This window comes from Lytechinus variegatus, chromosome 8 (genome assembly GCF_018143015.1).
Source record: "Lytechinus variegatus isolate NC3 chromosome 8, Lvar_3.0, whole genome shotgun sequence".
Taxonomy (NCBI): Eukaryota; Metazoa; Echinodermata; class Echinoidea; order Temnopleuroida; family Toxopneustidae; genus Lytechinus; species Lytechinus variegatus.
This window is the reverse complement of record NC_054747.1, coordinates 28258658-28273463: the sequence shown is the minus strand read 5'-3', so window position 1 is coordinate 28273463 and position 14806 is coordinate 28258658.

The window sequence follows — 14806 nt, the reverse complement described above, 5'->3', positions numbered from 1 at the left end:
AATGAAATCATCTCACGATGGTATTTTCTTCCACAAAGGACGCGACCGGAAGCTATTATACCCTCGCACGTCTCCTCCGGGCAAGGGCCAAAGGGCGGAACGTCCTTATCGGAGAGGTGTTCTATTAGCAGATGATGTTGATCTTGCCTCGCCATCAGAAGAAGCACTGCAGATGCTGATCGACTGATTTTATGGCTACATGCATGACATTGCGAAGACTTTGGCTATACTATCAACAAGACCGACATTATATGGGACAAGTTGTATCCAATGTATTGCAAATCGCACCCCATTAGTTGTTGAGAACTGTACCTATCTTGGCTTAACCATATCCAGCAATATCTCCCGAGATGTTGAGCTTAACACCACCTTCAGCAAGCCATCACCAACCATGGATAGACTCACCAAGTGTGCATGGGAGAACACAATACTAACCATATAAACGTAAAGAAATCCAAATCTACTAAGCGATTGTTCTCTGTATGGCAGTGAGGCATGTACTTCATTTGCACGTCAAAAGCGCCTTTTAAGCTCCTTCCATCTACGGTGCCTGAGACAGATTCTTCGAATCAAATGGAAGGATCGCACTCCAAATAACGACATCCTCAGGAAAACAGGAATATGGCCATCTTCGCTCTCTTTAAGCAACGACCTCTGATGGCTTGGTCATGTAAGTCCAATGGATGGCACTCGCCTGCCAAAAGACATCATATACGGCGAACTTGCCTCTGGAACAAAAGCTTTAGAGGACAAGTCTTATCCTTCGCTTTAAAGATGAATGTAAGCGTGTTATGAAGGCCATGCAGTGGCATCATCTCATCAAGATGAGAAGCCTCTTCTGCTGACCGAGGCAAATGGAGCTTTGGATTAAGCTAGGTGAGAGGGGATGTGATTCAGAGTGACTCGAACGACGGTGGGAGAAGAGGCGCGTTCGGAGCAAGCGAACAGTTATTGGGCGCAAATATGGTCTTAAAATACAACATAAGCGATATCATACATGATTCCAATGCCAATCACACATTACAATGCTGAGAACATCCACCATGATTGACATCCTTACTATTAGGATCACGATGGCTAAAATATCGCCTAATTATCGTCGTTACAGGAATCAATATCATTATGTATAGAGTTGTAGTTAATATTCTCTTTGTCATCGATATTACATTTCAAACATATAACGCAGATCGAGAGGTGGAGTAGGGAGCGGTAAGTACGAGCACAGCCGAAAAATTGCAACCCCAAATAGACAGATAGAAAGGAGAAGAATCATAAAATTGCTTCATTTGTGAATGATGGCATATTAACTCTATTCTATTATCATTATTTTTTTTTGGACATATTGCTATTCATTTGTGAGTTAAAACAAATCAAAACCTGGAGCCGTGTCTTAAAGTGGTCTTAAATAGTGTACGTAAAGGACTATATCAGTCATCTTATTCTGTTACATTTTGCCGTCAGTTCAAAACTTATGGGTGTTACAATATCTTTGGCCGTTACTAATATCTTTTTAATTATGTTCAATCTGTAAATTGTAATTTTAGCACCGATTGGGATATAGTCCACGGATATATTCATTTCCGTGATATGGACGCGTAAATAGGAACAACAACCGGTGTCAGATTTGTGCAGTGTAGTACAGAGATTATCGTCACACTGATCATCATTTCATTTATTTTCATTTATTTTTCCACAAATCAATCAAAATACAAAGAAAAACATACAACTCATTCCGAAATAGTAGGCCCATGCATAATTACAATATAAAAGCAGATTCTAAGTGGATGGACCTAAAGTAAAGCAAAAGCTTGTTGTGAATAGGCCCTTAACAAATAATTATGTGTAAACATTGATAGCTACAAATAATTATAGAAAAAATAGAGCTGAGCTCGGAGAAAGTTAACAAAAACTGGACAATGACGAAAACAGAGAACGTTACAAAGAACAGGGGCACACAGGTTACTAGACAAGACAAGGAGGACAAAACAAGACATAAAAGAAAGAAAGAAAGAAGACCCGTCTATTATATTGCTGTTCACGATTGCGACGTTTAAGCATGACTTAAAGTATTTTGACAGAATTGATCGTATGCCAGTGAAATAGTAGACGGGTCCTTTGTAAGGGTATCTGCAGCTGTAAATATGAATACATGTAATTCATTACATTACATTACATTACATTCGTTGTTGGCACAACTGGATCTGCATGATAACTCTACATGACCTACATTGCAAAACCCTCATTCACATACACACTGGCATAAGTAGGTTTACACGATATTAGGGAGATACCTCTTCACGTTGAAATCTTGATAATACACACACATACCCTCACCCTGAACCCACCTTTAGATACGCGAGCACACACACTTTCGAATTCACACCCACGATCCGCCCACACCCACCCTTACACCTTGCGTTACACACACATCCTCACACACACCCCCTCGGGCCTATAAAATGAAAAAAAGTACATCTACATACGGTCAACACCGTGATCGATAACATGCTCATTTGACCATTGCAAAACTTATAACACTATGATCAGATATAACATTATTGTAACTCTTGAATTAACATCGACTTTTGATTTGATTCTGAGAATCACGTCATATGTAGTTAAAAGCCAATCAAAATCTATCATTCCACCATGAACAGTTACTTTTATAGTTAATTTACGATTAAAGTAAGTTCTGGCCCATGATAGTAAAAACAAAAGGCCGCCTGTAATTCAAACGTCTCAAGATAAATTTACACTTTTATGTCAAAATTGTGCTCAATATAATCAACGAAATGTAGGTTTATCCTTAGAAATAAACAATCACTGCGCTTCACGAACTTAAATTCTTGTTATCACGTTATCTCTATGCAAATCAAACACACAAAAAACCTTGATTTTCAAGCAGACAAAAGCATGTATTCCAGACTTGCGTTTGATTCTTCGTTTTAATAACGCAAATCTTATGAAACGAGACCCCGAAGGACTAATTTGACAGTTTAATTATAAGACCGTAATTATTAAATGTAACGAGCGATGTCAAATGTTCTTTTTGAAACTGAAGCATTGAATGCGTAATTAAGATGTACTGAGACATCGAATGTATCAGCGAAAGACATATATGACGAACCAGGGCCCTGAGATTATTTCAACAAAAGGAGTTCACTTGGTTTGAAATTTGACAAGCAGAAAAAGAGGTTTACACTACAAAAAAATGATACACTAGAAGGTAAGTTTGGTCACGAGAACTTTGACAAGCAAAAAAAGGCTTTCGATAAGAATAAAGGTGGTTTTGATCAAAGAGGGAATGATAAGCAAAAAAAAAAGGTTTCACTACAAAAAATAAGGGTGATTTTTGTTATATCTTAGCTCTTTAATAATTATAATAATATAGGTATATTTACACAGGGTAGCCACTTCAGGTTCAAAAACTGTTCTACCAGCGGGCCGTGCTATTAGGGCCCCGCTATTTAGCTTTATGAGATGCTGCCTACGACACACGCAGCATACGTAAAATAAATCTTATATAAGGCCTCCGCACACCTTACGACTGTTCGCGATCTGATTTTGGAGCAAATAGCACTTTGCTCATTTTCTGGAAATGTGAATTGATCATATCATTTTATTTGAGGTTAAAATTAAGGAATACTAATATTACCATCATAAGAGACTGCAAACCTTATTTTGGAGTAAAGGCCACTTTTATTAATCGTAGCCAATCGTACGACTGATATGGCGTCATATATTACATTCGCTTTTATTCTAAGAAAGGTGATAGCATAGTCACAGATTTGAAAATAGGTATTCGCACGATGATTTAGAACATTACACAGTAAGATGATTCCAAGTCTCAATAAAAGCATGAAATTCTACTATATATTATTCTGAAAGCGGACCTTGTAGAGAGCAGCCTCCTAACAAATTTCATCAAAATAAATTGGGTTTGACATTTTTTTATGTGAATACCAGTAACATGTATTAAAAAGGTTAATTCAGTCATGGGCAATTGTAATTCGGACTGTAAGTAATGATCACAACTCTCCATGATTTCAACACTCATTCCCATCTCAACACCATAATGATATATACTAAACCACTAGACATTGATTTAAAGAAAAAGGAATTATTGAATCGTTCACAATAACGACATCAGTTACGACTCCCTGTCTAATCTGGAATACTCCCCAGGGAGTGAAAGACGTTCATATATTGTGTGCGAGGAGGACTTTTGGAATCCGATTACCGGGCTAACGATTAATCTGTAAGCGTTTAGATACGTACAATGTATATATATCTTATTTAACCAGATTATTATTTTAGTTATTAGTATTATTTACCATCTCTGCTAGATTTTAGGCATGTATAGCACCTAAGGCTCCAATGCTCCTTTCTGAAGCAATTAAAGGGCATATATACTTGCGCATACATTCGTAATTCCGAAGCTTCGTTATTCCGAAGGTTCTTATATTCCGAAGGTTCGTTATTCCGAAAACGAAATGACGTTCGTGATTCCTATGGTTCCTTAGTTCAAAAACGAAATGATTAACGAACCTTATTTCGTTTTCGGACTAACGAACCTTCGCACAGTGGGCCAGAATGAGTTGAAAGTGCGCCAAAATTACAGTCCGTGTTAGATTTTTACTTTAACATGTTGATTATGGGTAATTTTGGGCGTAGAATCGACTGAAAATAATTTAAAGCCGATATGACATAACCTTGATACCAAATTTTGATTGGCAATGGACAAATTACGCTAAACTATGTGTAGCATATGAAATTTGTGTAATGTGCTACTTTAAGATTGACCAGAGTGAATGTTGGTTTTTGTTTCTCACATGCCTAAAAGTGTGGATGAGATGCCACAAATATTTTTATGGCATCAAAATGATCATTAATTAGATTTATAAAAAAAATCTGAAAAAATATTAACCGTGCTTTATCAGGCTGTGTTGACTTGTGTAAAACGCAGAGTATATAACACCACGAATGTATCAATATGAGGAGGTCTTTTGGCTGAAATTATTCTACAAGTAAGTTTTACATGTATCTCTGGAAGAATTGTTGGTATAGCCCTTGTTTGCGTTAGCAACCTTTATTTTGTTTATATTATGCCTGGAATTCATGTCATTTTCATGGAATGGAAGGGGAATCGTCCTCGACGTGCAAAAGCGAACGGCAATTAATGTACACCCATACGGTGCGCTACGATGATTCCGCGGTATAAAAATGACCGTTTTTGGACAGGTTTTCGGGGTGTTGTGTCAAGTTAAATCGGCTCTTTCATGAAAACGGGCAAAAACGGGCAGCTAAATTTGGTATCGGCTTAAAGCTTAGACATCGGAGAAAATGGTGCTTATAAAATGTAGACGAAAATCCACGGAAATCTAAACTTTTATAATATAAATGAAAAAAAATGTGGATTTTCAGCCTATTTCGAGGAAAGATCATCCTATAAACCTCCTGGAAGGTGTCTTTTATCTACTCTGAAACCTTGCACACGAAGAAAGAATATATCAGGATTATGTGGGAGCCATTTCAGATTCCTAAATGAAAAACCTTTGGTGAAATTGCCTGTTTTTCAACTAGGTTGTCATATACGCGACATTTCGCAATATGTCACATTTTACGATTTGAGGTAGGAAATCAACAACCTTTATGCAAATTCCGGAATTAGTTATTTTGCTGAAGTATTCTTGAAAGTGCCATCTTTCAGCTGGGCATGACAAAAATTAAAAATCTGAAATTGCCTAAAATGACTTTTGGCGCACTTTTGTTTCACCCCGTCCCACTGTGCTTCGGAACATCGAACCTTATTTCGTTTTCGGATTATCGAACCTTCGGAATAACGCCACAAATGTTCGGATTAACGAACCCTTTTACGTTTTCGCATTAACGAACATGGAGGTATGGGCAATTTATGGGTTTCGGAATAACGAAACTTCGAAATAAAGAACCTTCGGAATTACGAACCTTCGGAATAACGTGTAACCATAAACTTGTGGTGTGTTTTTTTTTATTCGAGTTCAAGTACATACAAGTTACTAGTATGACAATTCTGCTAATCGTTGATTATTTCCATGGAGAATTGATGATAGAATTTTCTTGCAAGAAAGGGACAAATTTGCACAAATTATGGGGCTTTCAAAATCGCTCGTACGATCGTTTGCAATCATTTTGGTCACAGTGTATAGTGTATACAGAACCGCAACGCTTGTAAGCACCACCAATATTGTGAAAGGGTGTTAACCGGGATGGTGAGATGTCAGTCAGTGAACCGATCATCCCCCCCCCCTGAAAACCTGAGAAGCAAGGCAAACATTCAACACTCCCCTAACATGCTAAAGGGGATATTTTATGATTTCCAGAAGGAGGTGGTATCACAGCTGGGAATGGCCTATCCCTGACCAACCTGCGCAGATATCATAGTAGCCAGTGTTCTGCGCATTTAGGCCGAAAAATCCGAGGCCACAAGGCCAAGGACAATATGTCCAAGGCTAAGAACAATTAAGGCCAAGGTCTTGAGAAGCAAAACACCGAGGTTTTCCTTAAAATAGATCTGACTTTACCTTATTGATTATTTTTTCTGAAATATACGGCATACACTCGGCAATATAAAGGTTGACACATGAACGGTGTATAACACCATTAATACACATACAAACACACGCGCGCGCGCGAACCCACACCCTCACGCAGTCAAGCACACAAATACCGACACAACCTCCTATCCAAAGACACAAAATACCCCCCCCCCCCACACACACAAACGCACAGCCCTATATAGCTCACCAACCCTCTACCTCACGCATGCACACAGAACCGACACACACTTTTACCCTCACACCATTTGCTTTCACCTACGACTGCACGTTTCCACACATACACAAACACACCCACCCACCCTCCTATCTTTCCACTTCAGATTCAACAAAACTTACGCGGTCAGCACGGTGAGGATCGTACATGTAGTCCCAGATCGTAGTTTTTCTTATGACTTAATTGCTTGATCTGGGCTTGATAATATGATAGTACTACCACCCACGTCTATTTTATACAAATGCGTATTAGCACCAAATAACCCTATTTCAAAACATTGTGTTCAATAATAATAAAAAAAAGTGGTTAATATCCTTAAACAGGAAATTCGCTCACACAGCAAACGGGCAAGCACTATATGATCCGTATTCTGAAGTCGGGGTTGATTTAAACTCTGGTTTAATTATGATTAGCAAATTGTGACACAATTGTATTGGACCATCCTGCTGGGAGTTTCATTAAATCACCCACTCCACCCTGACATATCCTCAGGGGTGATTACAGGATATATTAATAGGAGGGGGTGGGGTAGGGTGGTAGACGAACAAATAGTTCTTTCTGACCCATTTATCCTTTATCTGCTTCATTCTTTTTTCCTCTTTCGACCCTCGTTTTTCAGTCCCCCCCCCCCACTTTTTCCGTCTTCTTAACAAATAAAGGGCAGCGGTCGTCCCTGGTTTGTGGTACTGCAAATCGCATCAAAATTAAACATCACATCAAAGTATTCTGTTTTGATCGCTAATGGTAATAATGCTTCTTTTTCTTTTCAAAATATATCATCAGAGAGATGACAGCTCATATTGTCGCGGATGGCAATTTGTGCCGGGGTGACAAATTATCTTGCAAAAATGAAGTGATGTATGCTTTGTAAATATGATATTTAGCACCAAGGAAATAGACTTGTACATTACTGTAAAACATTTCAACTTTGGTCACAGATAGTTGGTGTTATCCGAATTGCTTTGTGAAAATAGCAATCGTGTGGGGCTATAATTTTTGGATCTTCTTGTGATGTGATAGTTTAACGATTATGGATATGATAGAACTTGAATGAAATAAATTTCGATCATTTCTATTAGCGTACGGCAACGGATACTTGAATATTTTTGACTGAATTTGGAATCATATCACTTTCAACAGAGTTCTGTAAAGCCGTCATTGACGACTTTATCATTTCTAGGAAGCAATCGACGAACGAGTGAAATGCTTTTTCTTTCAGTTTCATTCTTAAGTACTTGACAAAGGCATCCTTTGCTTATAATGCATTCATCAAGAGTTCAATGTACATATATTCTTGTTCTATAAAAGTTCTTTCAGATTTTGATAAGTATCCGTTGGTGAAATATAACCATGAATACAGGAGGAATAACGACCGACGTCTCATATTTCAACACGACCAACCTCGGTTACAACCAAGAACGGGAACCCCTTAGGATCTCAAGTATTCTTCAGGGGTTATCTTTGATTGTGACTTCTGTCGCAGTGTTATTGAGTAACATTTGCTCAATTATCATCATTCGACGGCAACAGAACGTGTTTGGAGAATGCTCAAGACACCTGTATCAAATTTTAACAGTTGCCGATTTGAGTGGAGGCCTTACAGGTTGCATTGATTACTATGTCGTTTGGCTCAACCAGAAGTGGACTCTGGGTTTTATATCATGTAAACTGCTCACCTGGACTTTTCCCTGTTTGGTTCAAACCTCTTTATTAGCACTTACTTGTATCAGCATAGATCGATACATTGCTATCAGTAAACCCCTACGTTATTACACGTTGGTCACTCCTAGACGGACTGCAATATGTTTCTGTATGCTACTGCTCATGCCAATTTTGGTCTTTGTGTTTGGTTTCATTCCGGGCACTACTTTGCATAATTTGGCAGAATATTCATGTAATAGTCTAAAGGAGAGAAAGGAATATCATGTCTCGCCAAGTGCAAATGCTGCAATTCTAGTGGTTTCTTTGGTCGCTGTTCCGACAGTATTTGGAGCCGTTCTAAATTTTGGTTCCATGCGGATTTCCATCCGTCAGGCGCGTGCCATAGCCGCTGAGCGAAGAGCAGTCGATCTTGGCAGAATCGCAAATCCACCTGTTGACTACAAAGGAGTCAGGACGGTCCTTCTCATAAGTATCGTAAATGGTTTCTCGTGGTTTTCGTCGGCGGCATTTTTCTTTTACCCCGTCTACGGTGAGTCGCTGAAGCATAGCTGGTTTGCATTTATTCTGATGCAGATGACAATGGTTGGCTTTTGGAGCAACGCCTTAATCTTCGCGCGAACGAATAAGAATTATCGCAAAGAAGGACGATTACTCGTCAGGTCCATATTCCGCTGCAGATCATCTTGAATAAAACGACCTCTGATGGCTTGGTCATGTAAGTCCAATGGATGACACTCGCATGTCAAAAGACATCAAATACGGCGAACTGGCCTCTGTAACAAGTGCTTTAGAAGACCTATCGTTCGCTTTAAAGATGAATGTAAGCGTGTTGTGAAGGCCATGCAGTGGCATCATCTCATCAAGATGAGAAGCTTCTTCTGCTGACCATGGCAAATGGAGCTTTGGATTAAGCTAGATGTGGGAGGATGTGGGTCGGAGTGACTCGAACGACGGTGGGAGATGAGGCGCATTCGGAGAAAGCGAGCAGATATTGGGCGCAAAAATGGTCCTAATTTCCAAATTAAGAGATTATACATGATTCCAATGCCAATCACACATTATAATGCTGAGAACATCCAGCATGATTGACACTATTGGGTACACGATGGCTATAATATCTCCTAGTTATCGTCGTTACAGGAATCATTATCATTATGTATAGAGTTGTAGGTAATATTTTCTTTGTCATTGATATTACATGTTAATCCTATAACGCAGATCGGGGGGGGGGGGGGTTGGGAGGTGTGGGCACAACCTGTACAATTGCAATCCAAAAAAGACAGATAGAAAGGAGAAGAATCATAAAATGTCTTTATTTGTGAATGATGGCCTTTTTATTTTATTTTATTTACATATTTATTTATTATTTTTGGAGACACATTGCTGTTCATTTGTGACTGAGAGCAAAACAAAATCTAAAGCCGCGGTTGACAGTGGTCTTGTATAATATACATAGAGGAGTATATAACAGTCATTTCATTCCAGTTTTACGTCGGAACGGTGTCAGATTTTTACAGTGTGTTATAAGGATTATCGTCACACTGATCATCATCGTCGTCCTCGTCGTCGTCCTCGTCATTATAATTATACTTGCTGATAAAGCGCTTAATAATTACTTTGTCAGAAGTCTCTAAGCGCTCTACAGTATATGCAGCGTAATTACCCTGGCTTTAGCAGTGCAGCTGTTACGCGCGCTGCGTTTCAAGGAATAAATTCCTGCCAGGTACCCATTTACCTCACCTGGGTTGAGTGCAGCACATTGTGGATCAATTTCTTGCTGAAGGAAATTACGCCATGGCTGGGATTCGAACCCACGACCCTCTGTTTCAGAGTCCGGAGACTAATCCACTGAGCCACAACGCTCCACGTTGTATATTATATGTTCATTTACATAGGTAGGCCTATAATCATGATAATACCAGTAAGTACGAAATGTGATCATAATACTATATGGATATCTTCAAATGTTCTTTAAAGCGTTAATAGCCCATCGGTGTAATTTCATTTGTAAATGCGATAAACAATTATCATTATCGTTCTTTTAAAATGTCGCAGTGGTTTTATTCAAACAACTGTCATATGCCAGTAAAATGTTTTATAAAGCGGTACAAGTAAACTTCAAAAGTATAATTACAGTCTTTTCTAACTGTCAAAAGATTCTGTGACCGAGTTCCTTTAATTGTCTTTTAAAGGTTATGCAGCGGATTTCTTAATGATCACACAAACGGGATATTTACAAATGATTTAAACATTTATAAAATCATCCGAAAAATATAATCAAACGCCAAAAATGTGTTCAAAATGTGGCAGTTGCCAATGCGCATAATGAACATGATTTATGAAGGGTTGGGTGCAGTTGAATCACGCGGTCGTAATGACCATGTAAACTAGAATGTAATAATGTTTCCCTTTTCCTTCACTTATCAACAATTCACTTCATGACTGCGCTGATATAGCGATTTCAAAGCACTTCCAAGATATCAGGAAGAAAACTATTTCAATCACTGGCATCACGAACAAACACTTTGAGGCGGTCAGATATGGCAGGTGGAGCAAAAACTTATTAAAAGATCATAGCGAGCAAATATTTTGACCTTTTTAATACTAAAATCTATTTTGTAGATAAATTTCAACATAATATTCAGAAAATTATATCTTTTCCTTTTTTAGGGCAGATTTTCACAACCTCCCTAGAAAATGTATGTCTTGCTCCCAACTAATATTTCTCTTGATATTTGCAGACTCGTTTTGATTTGTTTACTGTAACCCCCGGGGGAGGGGGGCACTTAAATTGACGAGTGGATACCATGCGCGACCCCCAAAACACGTAAAAAGGACGTCCTTTTCACGATAGGTCACGTTGCGTACGTAACGTAATATACTATGTAAAATATTTCGAGATCAGTTGGTATTGATGATATTCTGATGATATGTGATGTATATAGAGAAGTTACATTCATTAGTATTGGTAATTTTAAAATTGAGCGACTGATTTTTATCAGCCAGTAATGATGACATGAATTGCACATATACTTTGTAAAAATAACTTTTAAGATCAGTCGGATCTGATGATACGAACTGAACATATACTATGTAAAATAAATTTCGAAATCAGTTGGTACTGATGATATTCTGATGATATGTGATATATATAGAGAAGTTACATTCATTAGTATTGGTAATTTTAAAATGAGCGACTGATTTTTATCAGCCAGTAATGATGACATGAATTGCACATATTCTTTGCAAAAATAATTTTTAATATCAGTCGGAAATGATGATACGAACTGCACATATACTCTGTAATTGTGTAAAAAATAATTTAAAGACCAATTGATACTTATGATATGAACAGCACATATACTCTGTAAAAGCAAGAATACATTTCTCATTTGTGAGCAGGAATATTTTCCATGTTGGTGTGTCAATTAATCCAATTACCTCCTTCTCCATCTCATGAGATTGAGTGAGAGTAAAGAGAGAAAGAGCAAAAAGCAAAATAGAGGTGTATATATATATATATATATATATATATACTACAGAGAAGGGTTAGTGACTAGGGCGACCCCGATTCGACTGACCGTCAGATAAACAGATTTTCGACACTATAAATATGTCAATTTCCTTAATTTGTCGGGTGTAGGTGGGTTTTCAAAAATGACAGCCGACATGCCCCAACTGGATCAAAGTCTCTGTAGTCTAGTGGTAAAGGCACCGGCGTTCCAAGCTAGGGGTTGGGTTCTATTCCCGGCAGAGACAGTTTTTCGGCATCACCAATTGTCCAAAAGGGTAGGTAGCTCTGGGGAACCTTGATTTAGGCTACGCTTAACATTGTTTTCTTCATTGATTTTTTTTTTACATTGTACATGTACACTTTCTCACATACATATACATATTTACATAAAGGCTGTTGTATATGCATAATTTCACATATTTATATATATACATATATATATATGTATGTATATATATATATAAATGTGTGAAATAAATAATAATATATATATATATATATATTATTATTCATTTGGCCATAAAAACATGCAAAAATTTTACAATGTAATTGCATAAATACAATTTGAAATTGAATAATTAAATATGGATAAATAGAAATGAAAGAGAAGAAGAAAAGAGTAAGAAAACGGTTTTTCCATGGGCCAGGGCTCGCAGAAGTAAAATTCAGTACTATTGCCCAGAGGCATGCGAGCCCTCATGGAAAAACCGTTGAGAGAATATTGCACATTCAATATATAAAATTACACATTATTAAAATTCAAATAAAAAACATTGACAAATATTATTGAAAATAAGTATGTAACGCCAGGCAAGATAAAAGAAATAAATAGGGGTATTGGGAAGAATATGAATACCCATGCCGGACTGAATGTGTGCAATGCTTAACATAACATAGAACAAAAATAACTTAGATTTGTGTGAGGTGCTAGAGCCTAGAGCAACAATGGAATGAAATAAGGAGGAATGCCCTAAACAACAGAAAGAGCATGCCTCCACATTAAACGACATGTGTACTCGGCAGGCTCCAGCACCTAACACATAGAGACAACAAATATTAAAATTACAGGAAACTTACAGGAAACTCGCATCCTTGATGAAGAAAAGAGAAATTAAGAACTGCGTAGTAATAATAACTAAAAAGAAATAAGAAAGAAATGAGAAAGCGTTGAGCAACAATGGAATGAAATAAGGAGGAATGCCCTAAACAACAGAAAGAGCATGCCTCCACATTAAACGACATGTGTACTCGGCAGGCTCCAGCACCTAACACATAGAGTCATAGAGACAACAAATATTAAAATTACAGGAAACTTACAGGAAACTCGCATCCTTGATGAAGAAAAGAGAAATTAAGAACTGCGTAGTAATAATAACTAAAAAGAAATAAGAAAGAAATGAGAAAGCGTTATCTCTTACACTTAGAGGAAGAGTGTCCCAAAGTCTTGGAAGGCGCCTAGAGGGTGAATAGAAAAAAGACTGAGTTCTGGAGGGCAGATGACGGAAAGAAAGTGTTTCAGGATGGCGGGAATTGATATAGATATTTGCACTGAGCTGTTCACAGTTAAAAATTCCATGAAGACACTTAAATGCAAAGGAACACAGGAGATAATCTCGTCGGGAGACAAGTGAGGACCAGTCGAGAAGTTGGAGTCTATCTTCATAGGACATTTCACCACGACGCTGTTTTAGGGCAAGTCTAGTGGCTGTCATCTGAACACGCTCAAGCTTATCCACCTGCTTTGAGGTTGTGGGATGCCATGCAGGCACACCATACTCGGTAATACTATTGACTTGTATAAGCAGAATATGGAGGCTGCAGAAGCACCACGTGCCACCAGTCTTATTATGAATCCCAATAGACGATTAGCACGTGATACAACAGAGTCAATGTGGGTTTTCCAGGAGAGATCGGAAGAGAGGATCAGTCCCAGGTATCTGATTGAAGAATCAGAACTTAAAGCAGTTTTGTTTGAATAATACACTGTTAAAAAAACCCTGATTTTACAGAAAAATAAAAGAAGATTTTGCAGAAAGCAATACCAGAATCATTCTTTAAATTCATGAAACAGGAATTTTTCTGCAATTTAACAGAACAGGTCTGTTAGAAAAAGGGGAAAAGAGTGTTTTATTTAAGGAAATTTGTAAGATTACACACACCAAATACCAATTTCCTGTAAGATTACGCAATCTGGTAAGATTACAGGTGTTCTCGAGACTCTGCTGCAGGAACTTCTTTTAGTTTAAGGATAAATTTTCTAACAGTGTAGGTAGATGGGTTAACTTGTCTACTTCTTGCGATATGCATCACCTTTGTCTTTGAGGTATTAAAAGTCATTCCATTTATTGCACACCAAGAATTCAAAGTAACAAGATCTGATTTAAGTTGATGTTCATCGGCAGATGAATAGATGTTCCTAAAAATAAGAACATCATCTGCAAACAGAACACGAGGAGCATTATGGGAGATGTTATTGATAAACAAGTTAAAAGTGTGGGGCCTAGGACACTCCCTTGGGGGACGCCGCTTGGGACATCAGCCCAGTCTCATGAAGAGCCTAAAAACAAAACTCGCTGAGATCTGTTGGAGAGAAAGGAATGAATCCATATATATATATATATATATATATATATATATATATACGACACTTATACCCCATTATGAAACGAATACACCAATACGACCCTTTTTCCCCATTATGAACCGAATACACCAATATGACCCTTATACACCGATACGACCCTTATACACGGATACGACCCTTATACACCGATGCGACCCTTATACACGGATACGACCCTTATACACCGATACGAC